This window comes from Capsicum annuum, chromosome 4 (genome assembly GCF_002878395.1).
Source record: "Capsicum annuum cultivar UCD-10X-F1 chromosome 4, UCD10Xv1.1, whole genome shotgun sequence".
Lineage (NCBI taxonomy): Eukaryota > Viridiplantae > Streptophyta > Magnoliopsida > Solanales > Solanaceae > Capsicum > Capsicum annuum.
In genome coordinates this window covers 161,183,354-161,200,863 of record NC_061114.1, presented here as the reverse complement: position 1 = coordinate 161,200,863, position 17,510 = coordinate 161,183,354, and positions in this window count along the sequence as shown.

Below are 17,510 nucleotides of genomic sequence, written 5' to 3'. Positions count from 1 at the left end.
CGGATGGAACTGGGGGACGACTGGACTGACCCTGTTGACTGCTCTTTGGGCAATCCCTGATTTAGTGTCCTGAATTTCCACACCCAAAGCATACGTCACTACTGGCTCTACAAACGCCCTGATGGTTTTTACCATATTTCTGGCAAAGAGGATTTTTATGACCACTGTTTACACTACTTAGGACTTAGAGCCTGGCGCTCTATCCCTATTACCATTTAAATTTAGATAATAGGGCACAAGCTAAAGATGGAGTAGGGATTGAAGATTTCTGATGGAATTGAGGACGATTACCACCTTCTGACATTGACTGTGTAAAATTAAAGCTACATATTCTATCCCTCTTACTTTCTCTCTCCTTCACTTTATTCTTCTATTCCTCAATCTATTGAGAATGGACCATAAGCCTAGATATGTGTAACACCCTAAAACTGGGTCCCGAGATATCACACGATGCTCAAGACTACGAGTAACCTTAAGCTAACCCTGTAAGCCCTCTACTATATCTGAAGCTCATAATAAAGAAATATAGATATATAATCAAAGCTAAAATACAAAATTCTGTCTAATCTAGGATGAAATTATTTGAACATTATATCTAAAAATATTAGACTTCAAAGTCTGGACAACCAATACTAGAAATCTAAATCATAACTAGTAGTCTGACAAGCCTCTACTACTAATAACTAGAGAGCCACTAGGACAAGTCCCCAGCTGACTCGAACTGGATGAAAATATTGAATCAACTACTCTAATAAGCTGGAAAACTGAATACTAGGTTCCCGAACCATGAGGACTCACCAACTGTCGGGATGTAGATTGAGATGCTCAAAATCACTCACACAACTGAAATTGAGCACTTGAACCTATATCATGAGACAATGTAGCACATAAACGTATATGTGGATTAGTGCTTCTAGAATGTACTGAGTATATAGGGGTGAAATTCATAGTATAATAGTGAGAGAATACATATATCTTTCTCATAAATAATGCATGATAAGTAATAATGGCTCACATTGGCTTAAGTAATTGAAAAGTGTAATCATAATCATGAATAATAAAACATACTATATGAATGTTGTGAGCCACCACACTTAGTTCTAAATCTGTACTTGAAATCTGTTTTTCGAATCATACATGCTAAGTGTAAAATGACTCACCTCTGTATCTGTAAATTGAAAGATGAAATCTAGTAGCTAGTGTCTTATATAAAATAATATTTGAATAAAATCATGAGCCTTTACACTTAGTTTCTAAAAGTTTTTCTATTATTCTTTACTCTTTTCTGTAGGTTGTAGGGAGGTTCTTCTAACTTAGATAAGACATATGAGCTAACATGGAGTCCAACATCTAGTTCCCTTATGGGAAAACCTAATGTTGAGGAGAGGTTTCATACTCTTGCCAAGGAGTATAACCTAAGCTAAGTGATCACATCTACAACTGATATCCATATAGAAATAGGAATAATCTAATAATTTGAACCTATGTTGGGTCATAGTTTTGGGATATGTAAACCTACCCAACTCGGTGCTAATTACTACTTTCTTTAATCAGTATGCTCATTCTGTAGGAAATCCACTTTTAAAACTAGTATAAGGGTTTATAATGAAAACCTTTTGTGAATTTGTTTACTGTAAATTGTAGTTAAATTTGTAAAGTTGATTCCATATCTAAGCTGAGATCAAAAGATCAAATGTTTGTTCAAATTCTAAATATAACTAATCATAGGATGTTTAAAAACATAATCTTCTTAAAATATCAAGATTCAAACTAGGGATAATAACCCATGCATCTATTTCATGTCAAATCATCATAAAGTTCATGCTAAATAATCAAAATCTTGATAATTCAATTCTAAATCTGGAAGTTAATGTCATACGCATAAAAATACAAAAGTAGACATGCAATTCAACATCTAAATTACTTGTAGGATCATAATCTTCAAATAACAATATTTGGGTATGAACCCTAATTTGAAACTCATATAAATTCATATGAAATTAACTTCAAAAACTAATTTTGGACACAAAGATGAATATTATCCTTGCTGAAAACCCCACATGCCTTAATTGATGAATAATTGAAGAAGTTGAGTTCCTAGTTGTGTTTTTGAAGATTGTTTCTTGAAGATCTTGAATTGGGAATCTTGAATTTTGGGTTATCTTAGAAAAAGAATAGTGGAATTTAGGTTTCTTGAGGATTTAAAATTGAAGTCCTAGGGTTTCTTGGAGAGTGATTTGATGAAATATAAGTGTATAATGCTTAGAATGGGTTTAATTCCTTGTTATTCACTATTTGGGGTCTTGGGAAAAGACTAAATTGCCCTTTGAAATTTTAATTTGGAACTGGAAATCTCAATTTTTCATCCCACCGCGATGCGGATCTATTATTGTGGCTTACTGAAAAAGGGACAATTGTTATTTTGGGCTCTAGCGTGATGCGACGTACTCGCGATGTGTCACTGGAAAAGGATGAGTGTCATTTTGCACTCTACCGTGATGCGGTGTCTGTTGTTTTGATAATTTTTGTGCGATACAGGTAAATCACAATGAGCTACTAGAAAGGGACGAGCTGCATTTTGGACTTCACCATAACTCGACATAATTGCGGTGCTTCACTGAAAAATGGACAATTGCAAATCTGGCCTCCTCCGCGGTGTGGTGCTATCATGTTTTCCTACTATTTTTCACTAAAAGTTCCATAACTTCTCAACCGAGTATGGAATTTAATCAAAATTGGTATTGTTGGAAAGCTAATTCAATTCTCTACAATTTGCTAGGTCTAGAGTTGGAAAATTCTACATGTATCAAGAGTTATGCATTTATAAAAGTGACCCTTGAAATTCTAGGAGCTAAATGGGACTAAGAAAAGTATGGGGTATTACAATATGTCCATCTCCTTAATTAACATCGCAGTCCTATACTCTTTGACCATACTATCAGATACCCTAGACATGAAATTTCTCATCCTAGATCTGTTATCAGCCACCACATGAGGAGCATACTTAGCTAGTTGAGTGAACTTGAGGGAATACTCTTTCATACTAATGTTGCCCTGCCTCAAATTGATAAACTCTAACACCATGGATTCCCTCAGGTCCAACGGGAAGAATCTATCTAAGAAAGATGTAGAAAACGCCTCCCACTCTGTAGGCCCTTCATCTATGCCTCTATCGCCTTTCCATAGCGTAAACCAAGTATGGGGTACATCCTGCAGTTGGTAAGCATCCAATTCAGCACTCTCACTAGAAGTCACCCCCATAATGTCTGTTACCTTCTGAACCATGTCTAGGAATTCTTGTGGATACTCTTTATATTTGGATCTCGAGAATAGATGAGGATCCATTTAGGTAAAGTCCCAAATCCTAGCTGCGGAAGTATTGGCCACTGGGTAGGACAGAACAGAGGTTGGCTGAACATTTTGAGCCATATTGAGCCACTATAGAGTTAGCTAGAGTTTTGAATCAAGTGTTGAACTCTGCATGAGAAACATGCTCGTTTAGGCAATCTTCATGAATGGGTGGAGGTACTGGCTGGTTTACATTTCTTCTTCTGTTTGTCTTTCTGGGAGGTATGTTTTATAGATGGAAGAAAGAATAAATTAGACAGAGAATTTAATACAAGATCACTCTCTTTTGCACGACATGAATACTGAAAGAAGGGGAACTTTTGTTAAAATGCCTCGTAGCCTCTTATCCATAAATGTGGCACACTTCACACCCATGCACAAGACTATACTTAATGCGACTTTCAAACTTCCTAGGACACTTTTAAAATCTTAGGCTCTGATACCAAGTTTGTAACACCCTGAGAGTACACCTTGGATGCCACACGGTACTTACGATCACTAGTGACGACAAGCTAACCCCTGAGCCCGTACCTCCTATGAGCACTGAATAAAACTAATAACATAGTATATATACGAAATTTAATTGAACAATGCCATAAGGTTTTAAATTCATAATTTTGCTAAAGTCTATAAAATAATACTGAGAATATTGATAAAATGTTTGATAAGGACAACTGAAAACTGAAGACTGACTAACTATTTATACTAGTCTGAAGCCTCTACTGACTGACGGTGAAGTTGATGGGAAAAACCCCCAACTAACTCCGATTGAATAGAAAAATACTAAAACTGATGAAATAACTGAGATAAATAACTAAGAGTATGAGGACTCACCATAGCTAAAGCTGATAATCTGGAAAGTCTATGTGCGATCTGGGAATTGAACGTCCGAACCTATGATATGATACATTATAGCGCAAGAAAAAAGTATGCGAGCAGTACTTTAAATGTACTGGTATGCTAAATGACGTAGGCTGATATGAATGGTTTCATGTACAAGAGTAATGACTGACTGAATGAATAGCTTGAAGTACTAAATAGAATGCATGAAATCTGTAAATACTAAGAATGCATGACTAAGCATAAATCATATTCTGAATATAATCTGTAAATTGAAATACTGAAATCAGATAACTGAATAACTGATATCTGTATGTTATAGTCAAGTAAAACTGAAATAAAATTACTGAACTGATTATTGGACTAAAACTGTGGGATCAATAATCTAACCGATATACCCCAATGAGCAAATTGAGGTCCAACTTATGACCCCAGTTGGAAGGGTATCAGTACCGTGCCATGGGTACTAACATTGGCTGTGTGGATCCACTAAAGTGTTGTCCCAAAGAACTAATGGTTACCCTCAACTTGCAGGTACCCATATGAGATCAACCCTCTACTGAAAATTTAACATCTCAACCTACGCTAGCTATGTAGTTATGGAACATGGGGACTGCTACTAAAGGTCACACCCTCAATTGGAAGGTGAGCCCTCATCCCTGAGTTCTACCGATGCTAAATCCTACTCCCAACTAAACTAACTCGGAATACTTAATTGTTCTAAGTTTAACTGATTATGATAACTGACTGAACCTATGGAACTCTTAATTTATCTAAAACTATTTAGAAGATACTGAGACTAAGTAAACAACTATATTTTTGGTTATTCATAACCCCAGGACTCGATAGAAATAATAGCAAAGTAGTACTAAAACTTTGAGGACATAATATGAAAGCATTTATTCAAAATTCATCCTCGTAAGCATTTCATCAAACACTTGATATTCTTAATGTGAGCTAAGCATGGGAATAATTTAAAACTTGTATAAATAGCATGATTTCAACACCAGGACCTCTAATTATGATTTAAATCACCAAATAATATTATTCAAACGTGTGGGATTTAATAACAATAATAATTTCATGTAAACATGGTACAGAATTTCTATTAATGGGAATTCATGGTTAAAATCACAATTAAAAATCACAATAACTTGTAAGGATCATAACTTAGAATTTAAAATTAGATACTTGGACTCCATGGGTGGAAGGGACCCATGGATGAACATTTAACATACTTGGATTGATAAATTTGTGAGTGTTCTTGGGGATTTTCTTTTGAATTGATCTTGAATTTTGAAGGTTAGGGCTTGTTCTTGAAAGAAGATTGGTTTTTTGGAGAGATGTTATGAGTAATGGGGCACCTAGTTCCCATTTAGAGTGTTAATTTCGTGTTTGGGATGAGTTTGGGGATATGATAAAAGACCAAATGATCTCTGGAAATTAAATCGCGAAATTGGAAATTCTGATTTTTGGCTCCGGTGTGATGTGGTGCTTATCGAGTTGGGCCACTAAAAATGGACAATCCCCATTTTGTCCAACTGAGCGGCTCGGTGCTATCGCGTTACTCCACTGGAAATGAAAAATCCCCATTTGGCACCTTGGCGCGATGTGGCGCCATCGCGGTGCCCCACTGAATATGAATTTGACCATTGGCGCGATGCGGTGCTATCGCGGTGCTCTACTGGAAAAGGACGAATGTTATTTTGTCCATCACCGCGATGCAGCCTTTACTTTCACTAAAAGTGTCATAACTTCATAACTTCGCACTCTTATATTGTATTAAGGCATAATTGATATCGTTGGAAAGATAATTCAATTTCCTACAATTTGGTGGGGCCTGAGCTGGAAAATTCTTATTAGAACAAAAGATATTCTCATTTGAAGTTTACTATAGCAATATTCTTCTTGAAAACTCAATCGGTAAGAAATATTTTGATATGTCTAATAGCTGGGCATTATTTGAGGCCTTAATACACTTCAAACTCGCTTATTAAACTACAAAAAAGCTATAAGGTACTTTGCATGAGCTTGAAATATGGCTCTAACATTAGTTTGAATTTTTGGGGTATTACAATAATGGAGCTGCCATAGAGAAAGTTGGCTACCATAGCTATGACAACCCAAAACGTTCCACTAAATTAGGAAGTAAATATTGCACCTAGACTCCCCTTTTCTATAACTTAAAGAATTTAGGGCTAGCCTAGTTTTGGCTCAAATTTGAGGATGTGGTATAGGAATGATAATAATAGAAAATGATGATGAGGTAGAATAAAATCAATCCTTATCTAAAATAGGAGTTCTCTAACTTAAAACTCTAAGTGCTTATAAACCAATTGACTCTTTGAAGAGTCTCAACTTGCAAAGCCTTATAGCTAGACTTTTAGGCATCTGTTTATTTCTATCATTTCAATAAATATTTCTCTGTATGTCATCCCAACTTTTATCTCGGGTGCTACTATTGTCACTATCTCATCATCTACTACTACTGCTAGACCAAAAATGTGCTCTTGACTCGTCAGTGTCTTCTTCTTTTTATGATAAATTTTAGAAACTCTTCTTATTTATTATTTAGTGTAATTATTTTATCCTTTATTTTGATGAAAATTTATGGTAGTAGAGGGTGTTATTACGAAAAATACATTGGATAATTTTTAAATTGTACCAATTCTATTAAAATCATCTTTTTGGAAAAGGAAAAATAATAATCATCAATGTGAAGAAAGAAAAAAATTTGATATCAGGTTCTAATATTGTAATGTTCTTGAATTTATGAGTCTAATGAGCAAAAAAAAGAAGAGAAAGAAGGAAAAACATTGCATTTCAGGTTTACAAAATCTAAAACAGGTCAAAATTGACTTATTCTTTTAATAATTATCCAAAATCACTCCTTAACCATAATTAATATCTCAAACTTCTTACCTTACTCATTTTCATTATACAAATATTGTTACCATTTTATTGTAATTTCTGATCCTATATATTTGATGGACATTTCTTCAGTTCTTTATCAAATTATTTCTCAATTATTCAAAAAAATCATTTATAAAAATCACAACAACCACCAACAAGAAGAAAGCTCAAGAAATCATAATGTGCAGGGGTATTTGATATTATTGATGTAGGAATTTTTGTGAGATGGTCACCTAGATCCTAAGGCCCACGGGTAAGAAATGTAAGCATTGCTTTCAGGGAACTTGAATGAGAGGTGTGTCCATTATAAGATTTTTGGTCAATTTGCTTGCCACCCTACCCTCTACCATAGTTTGGTAATCTCAATTCTACCCAATAGTGCTATATAATTATAGAAGTTTGTATTGTTTCCTTCTAAGGAAGCCAGTGATGCACAGGACTTGTAGACTTCCTAACCATCCACAATAGATTTTTAATCAGAGAAGTCTGTTCGGCCCTTCACCATTCACTTTCGTGGATGTGGGGTAAAAGCATCTCTGGATGTGTAACATCATTGGGTAGACTTTCAATCTCTCAAATCATGGTAGAGGACATAGTGGTAAGCAGATCATTAAAAAACTTGTCATAGGCACACCTCTTATCCAATTCCCTTAAACTAATGTTTGTGTTTGTCCCCACGATCCCTTCACTTAAGGTGAACATCTCATTGAAAGTTTTATTGTAATAACACCAAAAATTCCAGCTCATTATGATTCTTTGATGAATCATTCCACTTTTACTTCTCTTTATTTTTTAGCTTCTTCACAATTATCATCTATTGTCTCATAAATGCCCCTAAAAATAATGATGAAATTTTAAAAAATACAAGAAAAAAAATATTCTTATAAATATAAAATATTAATAGAAAAGTATATGTATGTAATAATTTTATTTTAATAGTCATTCATAGCAACTACATCTTTTTATGTCTTTTTTCTCTAACCATGGATCGATGATAAGGACATTTCTATAGCTAGCATAAAGTGATCAATTGAACAAGATTCATAGAAAAAATATATTGCATAAATCTATTAAATATTGTATTTATAATTATATATTAAAATATGAACATTCTTAGCAAGATTTATGGTTTCACCCTTGACTTGATGATTATATGAAATCATTAAAGGGTAGTTCATTAAAAAGTAACTTTAGATTATGAATTTGGTTTATTAAAATTCTTTATAGATTGTGATTTTACTATATAATATAAGAAAATAGATTTTGGGGCTCACTCAATCCTAATAGTAGCTCATAAGTTGAAGTATGACAAAAAACATGTCGACAATCAATTTTGACTCTTATTTTTTCAATTGATTAATTTCTCTCTTCTCAATCCTAAGTTCTTTAGCAGTATAATTGTTTATTTTGTATTAATTTTAAAGAATTTGGCATCATTAAAAATATTGTGAAAAATTTATATCTATTACTTTACATTCACTTTATTTGTTAGTTGTTTTCTCCTTAAAAAAAGTATAACTATTAAGATGATATCTAGTATATCTAATTACTCAAAAATATTCTATATTAGTAAATTTAATTTTATTTTAGCTGTCAAATAGTTTTTTTTAATTATACTATTGTAGTTACAGTTTCATTTTCTTAGATAATGAATGTAACTATGCGTATTCAGCTATATATATATATATATATAGTCTTCTTGTCGATCATATCATATGCAACCAAGTCAGGCAACTATGACTAAATTAGCATCTATTCATTAAACACAACGAACTTGAGGTTTCTACGATTGAAGTTTTGAGGACGTGGAGTAAGACCTAATAATCTTTGCCAAATATTCTGCCAATACACAATGGTCCTTTGTGACTCATTCTAGGTGATATCTCTCATGAGTAAGTCATACAACACCTCTATGTCCTATACATTTATCATCATCTCATCCGTCCTACAATGAAATGTATGTTATACCTCAAAATCTCAATGATTCTATTTTGATAGTTCTTATGGTTTTTAAGGCAATTTTTGTGTTGAATAAAGATAAGGAATATTAACAGAACTATTGAAAAGTGTTTTGAATTTTATAAAATGAGTATCGGGGCATGTCGAGACCCCAAAATAGTAAGGGTCTACAATTAGAGCATACCACAAAGTCCTGGTACACCCTGACACATAAACAAGTGGCCTGATGCAATAAGGGTGCGCCGCGCCTGCTGGTTGTTGCGTTAAGGGTACACCACGCCAAGAAGGGAGTGTCATTCCCATGGTCACAGTGATGCTAAATTTTAGTTTTTCCTTAAGCTTTTGAGGGCAATTTAGTCTTTTACATCTCAATTAATCCTATAACTAGTACTAAACGAGCTTCTCCCCTCAAAAGTCAAAATTTCACGATTCCACCTCTCCCAAAGCTCTCAAGAACACTCAACAAGGGGTTTTCCCCAAAATTCAAACTCTTAAGGGTCAAAATTAAGTTTCCTTCAAGTAATTCATTAAGTTCAGATATATGGGGTTTGAACAAGGACTATCTTCCGTCTTTGTTCCCAAAAAGTTAAATGTTTACATGAATTTTAAGGATTTGATGGCTAAAGTTCATACCTATTTTTCATGATTTTAAAATTATGATATTTTAATGTTATTTAAAGTTCATTTAGCACAAAAAATTACATTTACTCATGTTTTTATTCACACGATTGATATTATGAGATGAGTTTCTATAATTTGACATGAAATTTTATGAGTTGATAATGTACATAATTTGCAACATGTTTTGGTCTATTTACAAGTAATACAAACTTATTATTCATCTTATAATTCATTTCAGCATGTATGAGATTTTAGTTTTGATCTTATGATCTCAGACATGATATAACATTCTCATTGTTATTCATGAGCATGATTTAGTAAAAGAACCATGATTGATTTTCAGAATTATAAACTCATCTGCTTAATTAATGGTGAATTTCATATATTTTGAGAACCAAAATATTTTGGAAGTAGTATTTAGCATTAAGGGAGATGTGGGTTTAGTGTACCCTATTTCCTTGAAACTACATGCCATCATAGGTTAAAGGAGTCCTTACTAGAGAGTGTCTCCTTTACACAAATAGGTTTCATTTAAGGATCACTACCGTTCAGTTTCTAGACCAATGACAAGGTATGAGATAACCCTCCTCAATGTGGGTCAGACATGGATTCCATGCTAGCTTACGTGATTTATGTAAATTATAAGAATCTCCCATAGGAATAATAATTTCAAAAACTAAGTGTAATGACTTGCCTTGTTTATCAGATTATTCTTTATTATTCATGCTTTATGATATTTTAGCTTTTAATTTCCTTCATGATCATGGTGAATCTACTTACACTTAGCATGCATGTTTTCAGTTTATGACACATGTCAGTTTTTACTTATTGTATTCACTCCCATATACTTAGTACATTCAAGAAGTACTAACCACATATATATATGTGTGTGTGTGTTGTTATATTATTTCATAATGTAGGTTTTGGTATTTGCCCTCAGTAGTATGATTACCTACAATCACCATCTCCTATATCTCGTTAGTGGTGAATCCTCATGGTTCGAGGTCCAATCTATGATTACTTTTCATTGTTTAGATACTATCAATTCACACTTTATGCTTTCAGTTATGTCAGCTAGGGTATGTCCCAGTGTCTCTTCAATAGAATTAGAGGCTTGTCAGGACTAGTCAGTTAGTGTACTTTCCTTTAGATTTGTATGGGTTTCGGTTGAATTGATTCAAAATATTTAGTTGAGATTGTTTCATTCTTGAATTTAGACTATAAATTCCAGTTTTCATTCATATTTTAGAGATATTATTCATAGTTCAGTATTGAGTAGATATCATGGGTTAGCTTTGGGGCTACTCGTAGTCCTAAGCACCGTGTGACATTCTGAGGGAAGCTTTGGGTCATTACAATGTATGAGTCTCAAGTTTTAATTTCTCAACTAGTATAGTAATCTAACTATAATCAATAACATGCCAATAAGGTCTATAAATACTATACAATTTAGGCAATATAATTACTTTTAAGACTCGTGGATAGATGGAATAACGATTTACGACGCTGCAAACTTTTCATCAGACTTTACTACGATTGTTCTTACTCTGTCACCTATGATGCCTACTTAGTACACATATTTTGTACTCATATTACTCTTGATGCATGTTTTGATGCAAATCATGGTACTAGTGATGTGCTATAAAAATATAGCACTTTCAATGCTTTAAACTATGAAAATATGCAAGTTTCTTAGAAAGTTTTGTTAAATATGATGTGTTTTGGGTATGTTTTGCAGGAAATTATGTTTTGAATGTAATTCTAAAGAAAAAAAGAAAAGTGAAGTTTTGGGTACATACAAAGGCAACTTTGGGTATATGTGCTACATACTTAGTGTATGTGAGCAAAGTATGTTGAGAAACTGAAAATCTAGAGACTAAGCCGCAGAAAAAAGCTAGAACATCAACATACTAAGTTAACATTTGGTCCGCATGTTCAACATATGGTCCATATGTAGACTTAGTCTGTACAAAAATGCAAAATTCAAGAGAGTTGAAGATCCAAGATTCAAGGGTGGCAACATACGGTCCATACGTTCAACATACGGTTCACATGTTGACTTAGTAAGTAGCCACTGGATTTGTTTTTTCATTTTCATTTAGGATTTGATTTTTAGGGTTCCGTGTATTCTATAAATACCCTAATGATATTTTATATTCAGTTTACGTATTGTTTATACTTACAAACATATATTCTGTTTCTGAGATCCATATTTGGTCTTAGAATTATTTTGTATTGATTTGGTTATTAATTTAGTTAAAGCTTTGGGATTTTTAGTTGTTGATTATTGTGTGATTATTGAATGTTTTCAAATATGAATTCCTTTAATCATTACACAAACATGAGGGGCTAATATCCCTTATCTAGAGTTGTGAGAACCATGGCTACATAACGAAGTAGGGGAAGTGTTTAATCCTTCTAGATTATTGTTGTTGTATGTATTGGGTTGCCTTTGTTTTATTGATTTCTTAACAGGTGCAAACATTAGGATATAGCCTATATTCACTAAAAAACTAATAGGGAGGTAGAGATTGGGAAAAGGAAATTGCAATGGTAATTTGGGGTTAATTTCCAAAATAATATTACTTGTACTATCTTCTTAAACCAGTTAACTCCCATCTAATCAACTTAAAATTAAGCGGAGATAGTTGTAACTGGGGTCCAAGGTAAGGGTTAGTAAGGCGATACTCTAGGACCAAGAGAAGATAAGTGAAATTTACCAAATGATACCGAGAGTGATATCGATCTTACCAAATAATGTCAAGAGGTTGTTTATAACGCCCTGAATTTGGTACCCGAAATGCTACACGGTGCCTATGAACTCGAAGGACCACAAGCTAACCCATGACTGATATCTGTAACTGAGCACTGAATAATATACTGAAATTATGTGGAATACATAAAATTTGTAAGGCTATAAGGTTCAAAATTAAACTAATACTAAATATAAAACAATGTCTGAAATGGGGCATAACAATACCCAAAACTGAAATAAAACTATATGAAACATGGTGTAGTTTGAAAGCCTCTAAATTATCCGAAAATTTTGAAGTTGATGGGACATATCCCTAACTAACTTTGAACTACTGAAATAATAAAGTAATTAAATAATCATGCTATCCTCAAATGATGAGGACTCACTGCTAGTCTGACTGCTGAACGTCTGATTTACTAAGGATGTTTGGGAGCTCGTGCTTCTAAACCTATGGTATAAAACACCATAGCGCAAATGCATTAGTACTTTGAATGTACTGGTATGCAAGTGAGGTAGGCTAAATGCAAAGGGTTCACATGTATGAATAATACTAACTGACTGAATAATATGAATGTGTGAATACATTCATGAATATGTAACTGTAACTAAGATCGTGATAGGACTGAATACTGAGTTTTGACTACTCAGTCTACTGATAACAGGGATTTACTAATATTTGAGTTTACTATTTCTGGAATACAGATTAACTGTATTACTAGTAAGCTGACAACTGAGTTTACTGATATGGATATCTGAATATTTGTTTCTGATAGTTCTGATTATAAAGAACTAATCTGATTGACTGTATCTGACAGTCCTGAGTCTGAATACTGATAACATGAGTTTTGTATAACTAGTATACTAATACTGAGCTACTGTATCTGACAGTTTAAGTTCTGATGGAACTAGCTGAGTTTCGTACTATACTGAGTGACTGTATCTGACAGTCCTGAAATCTGTAGAACTATCTGAGTTCTATTACTGAGACTGAGATTGAAACTAAAACTGTTGGAGGTAATATCTAACCACTATGCCCCAAAACTGACTGGTGGAGTCCAACCTGTAACCTCAGCTGGAAGGGTGTCAGTACCGTGCCACGGGTAAAGAGAACTTATGAGGTAACCCTCTCTTATAGAAAGCTCTTCCTTCAACCCTCCTGTAGGAATAACTCCAAATGAAATGTATTAGTAGCCTTACATATAAGGGTACATCTCAACCTACGTTGGCTACATAGTTCTGGAATGCAAGGATTGTTTCTAAGGATCACACCCTCCTCTGAATAACAGGTGAGTCCCCATCATTGGGTTTACTCGGGGCTGAATCCTACTCCCAACTGAATAAACACTAAACTAATTAAATGAATTGAACTAATACTAAGGTATTATTTAGTGGAGCTAAATTGAGTTGACTAAATTCCGTTGACTAATGGAATACTACTGAAATCTGATAACTGACTGAGATTACTAAGATTACTAAGATTACTAAGATTACTGAGATTACTAAGTAAGACTGTACTGATACCTAATTTACTTAGTTTTCCTAATTCATGAGACTAACTAAATTCTATTGATCATGGCTTGACTGAGATTATCGTGAAAACATGACATGGCTCTAGGCACACAGCTAAATTATTAGGTACAAGTACCCCCAGGACTTGATAGAATGAAACTGACAAGTCTTGACACTTTTGATCACATGACCAATATCAACCATTCATAATTTCATAGTTGGGGATTTCATGAAGCACATGATCATCATAATGTTGTACATAGATAGTAATGCGTATAAACATGGCATAATTTCATACTTCTAATCTTATGAACATCTCATCGAGCAATCACAATGCATAGGTTTTGCATGGGAATCATCTTAATCAAGTAGGTATCACATAACTTAAGAGGCATGACATGATCTTGACATATGGAAACTAAGTACTTGATCATCACTTATTCATTGGGGCATATTATCAAACTCCTTGCATGCACACTTCGGGCATAGGTATGATCATCAATTTAATTCAATATGGTTTCATAATTTAACTCAATTTTGTGAATTTCAATCTTATACTAACAAAGCTTCATGAAAACATGATAAGGATGCAATATTTGCAATCATACAACAATAACAATATGAACATAATCGATCAATTTTAAAATAAGAACATCATGATATATAGTTTAAAATAGGGTTCTTGAGCTTCATGGACGAAAGGAGTCCATGAATCAATACTGTGCATACCTTAGTTATTGATTGTATGAAGATTGACGGAGATATTCTTCAATTTAGGCCTTGGATTTGAATCCACAATTGAAAACCCTAGCTTGTTCTTGATAGAAACTTGAGAGAAACGCCATATTTTGGATAAAATATGGCTGAATCACGTGTTATTGGGTTTATATAGGGTTGAGAAATTGATCCTTTTAATCCTTGGACGCGTATTTTATTTTTGACAAAATTTCTTGATTTAGCAGGATGGCGCAACGTGGCGTTATCGCATCGTGTCACTGGAAATTGCCAACTGGAAACTGGGTTGACGATGCAACGCGGTGAAATTGCGTTGTGACACTAAAAAAAGGATGATTCTAAATTTGAGCCCTGGGGCAACGTGCCATAATTGTGGAGGCTCACTAAATTTTGATGATTTCCATTTTGACCTGCTCCGCGACGCGCTGATGGCTCCAGTGGGACACTGTCTTACTAAAATGGCTCTAACTCTTCACCCGGATGTCTGATTTGGGCGAATTTGGTATCAATGGAAAGATTATTAAATTTCTCATTTCACAAAAAGTGAAAATATTTAAAATATCACATGTATAAAAGTGGATTCATCTTTGAAACAAGTCTTTGATATTTTTAGGATGAATTTAAGCTAGGTAGAAGTACGGGGTATTACACTGTTGGTGATACCTATCTTATCAGACTCTACATGCGCATCAGTTTTATAGTTTAGGTTAAGAACGAGAAGCTTACTAGTTAGAAGCCAGGGGAACATAACCCTAGTGTTCATCTATGATTGGATTACAACCAGAATTGATATTAGTTATTTGTTCGATATTAGCACTTCACCCCCTCCCCTATTTACTTTCTAATTTTGCCCATTGACTAGAGTAGTTAAGATCCATAATTTCATGTATTCCCTTGAGATACAACCTCGACCTTAGTTGGGTTACTGTATTTGACAGCAACCGCATAATCTTCAGATTGAAGGTACAGCTTGAGCGTTATTAACTAGTAGTCCTTTTTATTTTGATCATTTGAGGTTTGTGTTGATTCAAACTTATGGAAAGAGTCTACATCTGGAGAATTAGTCTAGATATTTTGATATGTTAGATAGTTTGATGTATCAAATATTATATTTTTGCTTGTAGGCTCGTCCTGATAACATTAGGTCTTAGGTGTATTTTGGTACTTCTATACTTATTATCTTGATTTATGAAAGTTTTATTGAAGACTTTCTTTTGATATCTTTAGATTTTCACTTAATGGTTTGACTATTTAAAGAACCAGCTTATTTACAAGTAGAATAGGATATGCGACATCATGACCTTAGATTTTGGATCATCATAAAAATAAGAAATGAGTTGATATTCTAATTAATGTAAATAATATTTTGTTTCATTTATTGCAATTAGTGAGTCATCCATGGCCTCAACCCTTCATCTAAGAAAAAAGAAATCAAAGACGGAGAAGGGTTTGACTGGCGATGACGATGATGAAGATTCTGATAATTAATCCCTCAATTTTTAATATTAAGTACTCAAAATAATAATTGTTAAAAATGTTGATAAGGTAGAGACAATCAATCCTTTTGCTAAAATAAGGGTTCTTTAACCCAAATCTCTAAGTCTTTATAAATTTATCGACTCTTCGAAAAGTCTGTACTTGTAAAGCCTTATAGTTGGGATTTCAGGGCTCTATTTGTTCCTAATATCCTAATTTCTCTGAGCATCATACTAGTTGTTATCTGGTCACCACTTCACCATCTACTTCTCTTGCTCGGCCTAAGTGTGCTCTAGTCTTATTAGTTCCTTTTTTGTGATAAATTTAAATTTTTATTTATTTATTATTTAATATTTATTATATCCTTTTTTTAATGCAAATTTGATGTGGTAAAGGGGATTATTAGGAAAAAGACTTTAGACAGTTTTTAAATTATACCAATTTTATTAAACTCTTCTTTTCTCAAAAAAGAAAAAATAATAATGGTTAATGTGAAAAAATCAAGAAATTTGATATCATATTTTAATATTTTCATGTTCATAAATTTATCAGTCTAATAAGAAAAAGAAAGAAAAAAATGGAAGCAAGAAAACCGTTGCATTTTGGGTTTACAAAATCTAAAATAGGTCAAACTGAGTTTTTTTTTTAATAAATATTCCAAATTGCTTCTTAATCATATTCAATACCTCTACTTCTTACCTTACTCATTTACATTATTCAAACATTGTTATCATAGTATTAAAAATTTCAACCTTTATGTTTCTGCCGATATTTTTTCAGTTCCTTATTAAATTATTTCTTAATCCTTCAAAACTTCTTTACAAAAAATACAACAACTAACAAATAGCAGAAAATTTCAAGGTATCATAATGAGATAGAGTATTTAATCTTATTGTTATTGGAATTGTTATGAAGTGTTCACCAAGAGAGAAAGGCTTGACGACAAAAATGTAAGCACTAATTTAAGGGCACTCATATGATAGGTGTGTCCATCACAAGGTTTTTGATCAATGTGCTTACCGCCCTACCTTCTGTCATAGTTTGGTAATTGAAACTCTACCCCTAATGATGTTTTATTTTTAAAGATGTTTTTACTATTCTCTTTTGAGGAATTCGGTGATGCATGAGACTTGTAGACTTTCCAACCATCCACAATTAATTTTAATTCAGAAAATCTATAAGGATCTTTACCACCGACTTTGTTAGGTGTGGAAGATAAAAATGTCTATGGTTGTGTAACACCATTAGGGTAGACTAAAGACTACCCAAGTGATGATAGATGGCAAGGTGCTAGATAGTTGGCAAGAAAACTGTGATGGACACACCTCTTATATAATTGTCCTAAAATTGGTGC